This window comes from Amphiura filiformis, chromosome 4 (assembly GCF_039555335.1).
Source record: "Amphiura filiformis chromosome 4, Afil_fr2py, whole genome shotgun sequence".
NCBI classification, from domain to species: Eukaryota; Metazoa; Echinodermata; class Ophiuroidea; order Amphilepidida; family Amphiuridae; genus Amphiura; species Amphiura filiformis.
This window is the reverse complement of record NC_092631.1, coordinates 8,535,502-8,541,714: the sequence shown is the minus strand read 5'-3', so window position 1 is coordinate 8,541,714 and position 6,213 is coordinate 8,535,502.

Genomic DNA, 6,213 nt, shown 5'->3' with positions numbered 1-6,213 from the left:
ACTGGGAAATTTTAGTGATCATGAAGTGCCAACATCTTAACATGGTTAAGGAAGGATTTTGCGAGGGAGAGCGTGCGCGACCGAACACCGTAGCGGGTGGGGTCCAGGGTCCAGGGGGCAGCGCCCCCGGAAGCTCTGAGATTTTAGGGCTTTCTAAAGGCTCAGATGTGGTATTTTCACCCCTTTTTTGTTAAAAATTTATGTGAAAAAAATGAGTAAATTTACCATTTCGATTAACTCCAAGCGCCACAAGTGGCGCGCGCGCCGCCAGTTGAGAAGGCCTGCTCTACATACTTCCAATTCATTGTTAGACCTTTAGATAAGGTTTCATTAAATACTAGTTTTGAAAATGGTCTGAATATTTTCTTACCGCACTTTTCCTCATGCTATGAGGCAAAACATGTTTACTCATAGTAAACTTCGAAAGTAGTTTGTCAGCAAAAAATATGTGAAAAACAAAATCAAGAACATATGGAATGATCAAAATCCATTAACACGACAACAGAGTTCTGTCAATTAAAAATGAAATAAGCTATGATACAGAAATTAGCGCACATATGTTAAGCCGAACATTGTTGAAATATTATGAAAAACATAAAATCAAGAACATATGGAATGATCAAAATCCATTAACACGACAAAAGAGTAAGATAAAATGGCATAAGCTACTAGTATGATACAGAAATTAGCGCGCAAATTAAAAGCTAAACATTGTTGAATTATTAACACATTAGTAGTTCTCCAATGCAAAATCATGACATATGTTTCTTTTGAAAAAATATAGGTCGTCATGCATGTGTCCTACTTTGAAAGTGGGTCAAAACAAGGAGTACCAACATATGTGTTTTAGAGTAAAAATTAGAGATTAGAATTACTGTTATGAATGATTAGGATTAAAGTTTATGACTAGGGTTAGAAATTAGTGCTAGGGTGCTGCCAGCTTTTGGGGGGTGGGGTATTCTACAGTTATTCTCAAAAACCTGTAATTTATTTTGGTGCTTACTAAAAGGCTTATTCAGTGATCCCAGCGAAAGTGTAAAAAAAAAGTCGTTAAAATTGTCAGGTATTTTTGAAATGAAAAATTGAGCAAAAACGACGAAAACAGCAGTATTGGCAAAGTTGAAGCCCCATTCAAATGTATGTAACTAATTTTTCTTACAGATGCATATAAAATACCTTATTTAACAGGGCTTTCGGCTTAACCACTAGCACATCTATAACACAAATAATGGTGCAAAAATCTGAATTGTAATGAATTTTACGATCTTCTGGATGATCAAATCACTGAATAGGCCTTTAAGTGTTACACACTTCCACTTTAACTTACAATCACAGGTACAAAAAGTAACCATGGTCTTGCGTATCTTCAAACAGCGGCGGTACTAGGGGGAGGGGGTATTTGCAAAAAAATGTTCATTTTGCCCCCCCCCCCCACACACATACACAGTGTCATCGCCCCGATATCTTCATGGCAGAAATCGCCATGATAGGTTGAATCCACAGCCACACATGGCCATTTTGTTTCGACCTGTTTAATAGTTTTGAGACGCATAATGGTACGAGGGACATCCGACTAAGGCTATTGACAATAGCCTGGTGACTGACCTCTGTAGTGTCAGTGAGCATGGGTATACGCCACGAGGTCATCTGCTTTTAGACTGCCTCCACCAGTGGCCTATGCTGCGCTATAGTTCGGCACGTATAAAATCAGAATTTTTGGCTGCGCGCTGTCACTTACATCGTTGTTAGATGAACACACAAGTCAACAGTCAACAAGGAGGCCGACACTTTGTCAACTTTTCACAAACTTTTGAAGTGCGTGTGAACTGTAACATACGGTATAGTGTAAACCTAATGCACTTTTATGTAAAATTTATATTGACATGACTGAAACCATTAGCAAATAGCTTTTTCAACTAACATGACATGTTCGATTTTTTACACGGTTGATAAGAGAAGAGAAACCTCAAAATTGCTGGATATAATAAGCACACTGTACTAAAAACCTACTTATACACCTGTCTAATTGGGTAACATGTGGCATAAACATACAACTGGAGGGATTGACTGTGTCGTTGCTGGGGGCAAGATAGTGAATGTGTTCTGGGCGTTGTCTGGGCCGGGGCACCGAATCGACCAAATTAGTGCGACATAGGCCCTAGATCGATTCTGCTCTCCCATGAAGCAGTGGAAATCAAAATTTGTGCGCACTTCGCTTGGAATTCAATAGACTTTTGAAAAATCGTTTTAAGATCGCAATTCAACTTGATTATAACCAAATTACACTGATCAAGTTTTGTCAAACGTCCCAGTATTTTGATCCAGCTCATGAGTTTTTATGCTTATTCCAGGCATCAGAGGAGTTGCCCTACATGTATAGCACTAATATTTTCATATAATAGAAAGGATGGAATTATAACTCTCATTTGTGAGATTCGTAATCGTGTTCAAGTTTGAGATGAGATATTTTGTACTGTGAGAGTACTGTGTATTATGTATAGGAAAATGAACAGTAACTGCAGTATGAGTCATGTATAAACAGTGAACAGAGTGCCCATTTCTCTTTCATTGGCGATTGGGCCAGACTCCTCCATGTAATATTGCTATAGGGGGATCGCTACACCTCCTCTACAGCGAGTCTGTTACCTTCCCAGCATTTAATAATGCCGGTACCCATTTAAACACCTGGGTGGAGAGCAGTAATCGAGATAAAGTGCCTTACTCAAGGGCACAACACGATGGCGTCGCCGGGGCTCGAACCCGCAACCTTCCGATTATGAGTCAGTGCCCGTTCCGCTAGGCCACCGTGCTCCCGTGCTTAAACATAAGCGACTGATAAAGAAGACCGATAAGATGTTCCGCGAGACTATATTTACCAGTCGTTGTTCATAAGACTAATATTATGCGGAGCAGAATACACACAAAATTTGTCTTTTATGACCTTTGATATTCTTTTTGTCGCGAGCGACAAGTCTCATACTGCAGTTACTGTCCGTTTTCCTATACACAATACACAGTGCTCTCACCGTTGACGCGTGACCTCTACAAATAGTGTATGTTAGAAGTATAGGATATAGTTAACGTCACTGTGTGAAAAATAACCGGCCAATATTTAAAGTATTCTCTGAAATTCTAGAAAATATAGTTTTGTAACATGTCATAAATTTTTAGCTAATTTAGGTGTTTGGAAATATTCGCACTTTGGTGTTTTAGGAAGGATATATAAACAACAGATAACACCAAAAAATATGAAGAAATTATTTCCAAACCGCGTTAAGTCAACAACCATTATGTTTCTCATTTTCAAGAATGCTGGTTAACAATAAGCACACTATAATTGTCTCAAAGGCCCACACAGTATTGTTACCTTGCGTTTGCTTTATAATTGTTCACCCAACTGAAACTATAATACCAGCTCATTGCGATACCGCACCGGGTAAAACAGAAACATGTGTAGTGTGGATTTAACCAGAGAAGATCTGATTTAATCAGTTGAGCTGTTTTCAATGAGTGTTATCTTGGTTTAAGGGCTGGGGTATGAACGTTTGAACAGTATTTATTTTGAGACATCAGAGCACATCAGACATATCGAATTGCATTCTGAATACGAAGAATGTCATTCTGATATCAAATAATTTTGATTTTTTGAAATTTGCAATGTAATACACATTTTATGGCAAATGATTAAAATTTATATTTTTGATATTTAACAGTACTTGAAGTAAACTTTATAAATCTGATGATTTATACTTAAAGTGTATGTAGGTGGGATGAAAAGCCGACGATCAATTGAAAATTTTGACCTTTCGTATTGAAGATATGGATTTTTTTACCCAAAACATCAAAAAAAATTAGGTCTTTTTGGGAAAAAAATCCAAACCCAAAACACCAAAAAAAATTAGGTCTTTTTGGGAAAAAAATCCATATCTTCAATATGAAAGGTCAAAATTTTCAATTGACCGTCGGCTTTTCCTCCCTGCTACATACACTTTAAGAATATATCATTAGATTTATATAATTTACTTCGAGGACTGTTATATGTCAAAATTTTGAAAAATATCAATTTTTTATAATTTGTCATAAAACTTGTATTATATTGTGATTTTCAAAAAATGAAAATTATTTGATACCAGAAAGACATGCTTCGTATTCAGAATGCAATTCGATAGGTCCCACAAAAAATACTGTCGAAACGCAATAAACGTTCATTTTAGATCCCTTAATAGCTTTTAATGGGGTTTAAGTCCTGCAAAGGTCGTGGTGAATTCTACTGTAGACATGACTGCATCATGTTTTAATTCGCACGAGTATCCTTGACTATTCTTCAGTGGTCATGAAAGGATTCAAACGATAACCTCTGCCCCAAATAACCCCAAACCACAGAAGCGATGATGTAACAGGATTCATTACCATAGCAATAGTTTAAATCACTCACACCTGTAAAATTAGTATCTTTGATGAGAGCGGTATTGTATTCAATCTATGATTGCTATGGTAGTTAATCCATCCTAATATTACATCATCACTTCTACGGCGAATAGTCTGAAACTGCTCCCCGGAGGATGTATCATAAGAACTCAGTCTTTAAATGACAGTCATATAACGACCAATAGATAAATAGTTACCATGGTTACGGTGCCAAAGAACCGTTTGGGGGAATTTTCTCCAAAACTGAGCATTTTTGCCCAAATTTGGCCTCACAAGTGGATTTGTCAATTCATTTCCATTCTAAATATGTCTACCAATATATACTTTAGACCAACAATTTAGAACTTATGAGACCCCAAAGTTTCCATAATTCCAGGGTTAAGACCACCCTTATTTACATAATGACCACACTGTTCATATTGTTTGTGGCAGATTTGCCGTTTGAAAAAGTCCTTTTTGTATTTTGCTGTCTGACGCGCGCAGATAGAAATTACAACACAGTGGCATATGGGCACTGTAATGCTTGCTCGAGAAGTCTAATTACGAATTTGCTCACCGATAGCTTCACATTCGATTCTGAAGCATGACACCGTGTGTACAGAAGTAAACACCACCGATCACGATGGGCGATGGCATCAAAAATGTTGTTAAAATTGCACTTCAACTAAATTTTAGACTGTTCAAAATAGGCAAACTTTACTCAAAAGATACAGTTGACTCATCGAAATAACTTCCACCCAAATTTCAACATTAACCCTAACACTGACCCATGCTTTTTGGTATCGGAAGTCAAAGAAGATCCGAATTTTTCAAGAAGAAGAAGAATTTTTAACTTGGCACCCCCGGATTCGAACCTTTGACCCCCCGCATGCCAAGCACACGATCGCGGACCGGTAGCTGCACGGGTTATTGCTGCCCGGCCAGCAATTTCGTGAGCATATCACACTTCGGGTGATTGCGTCATCGCAGACCCTGGGATGCATGCATGTTATGAATTTTTCATCGTGGTATTTTGTGGTTTTTACTGGTGTTAGGGTTAACAGAGTAAATAACATCCGTTGCAACTTGCAAACAATGTCATTGCTGTCCGACCGAAAAACGATAGTAACTATCGTGTGCAAATTCGAAGCTAGAGATCTCGAGTAATATAATACTAGTAATTACGCGTAACCAAGGATTCTCGAGTAGTAATATATTATAGGATAAGCCACACGTTTGCGCAAATTAAGTCAGTCACAAACTCAATGCGCAATCATGCGTGTGGATGGTATGTCTTGTGTCAAAGAATGACCTGTGGAAGAGGTGATTTACAATTTTTAGTTCTGTAAAAAGATCTAACGACAAATAGCGAGCATTTGGTCGTTTCTTTCCATTACATTACAATCATATTGTGAAAAACCAAGTAGCTGAGATGTTAGCTCAATAGGAAAATATTGTTAACCGATGACCCCGTGTTGACTTTGGCTAATAATAAGGCGTGTTTTTGCAGGAAAGGGTCCGAATTAATAGCACTCGATATCCATCCGCTATCTTGAAGAAATATGGTGTACTGAAAATTCCCAGCAACTGTTAATCACTATTCGCCAGCGAAGTGGTTACAGAACTCCCTGGTAAACTGGACCACGCGCCTTTTGGAATTGGTAGTACATGCCATAGACTTTGTGTCGCGATCATTTTAATCGTGGTGCAGAACTCAAAAGCGTGATCCAGTTGACATGGTGATAATCGGATTACACGTAACATTTCGCTGGCAAATTGAAGCACTACCGCGTAAATTTTAGGCTA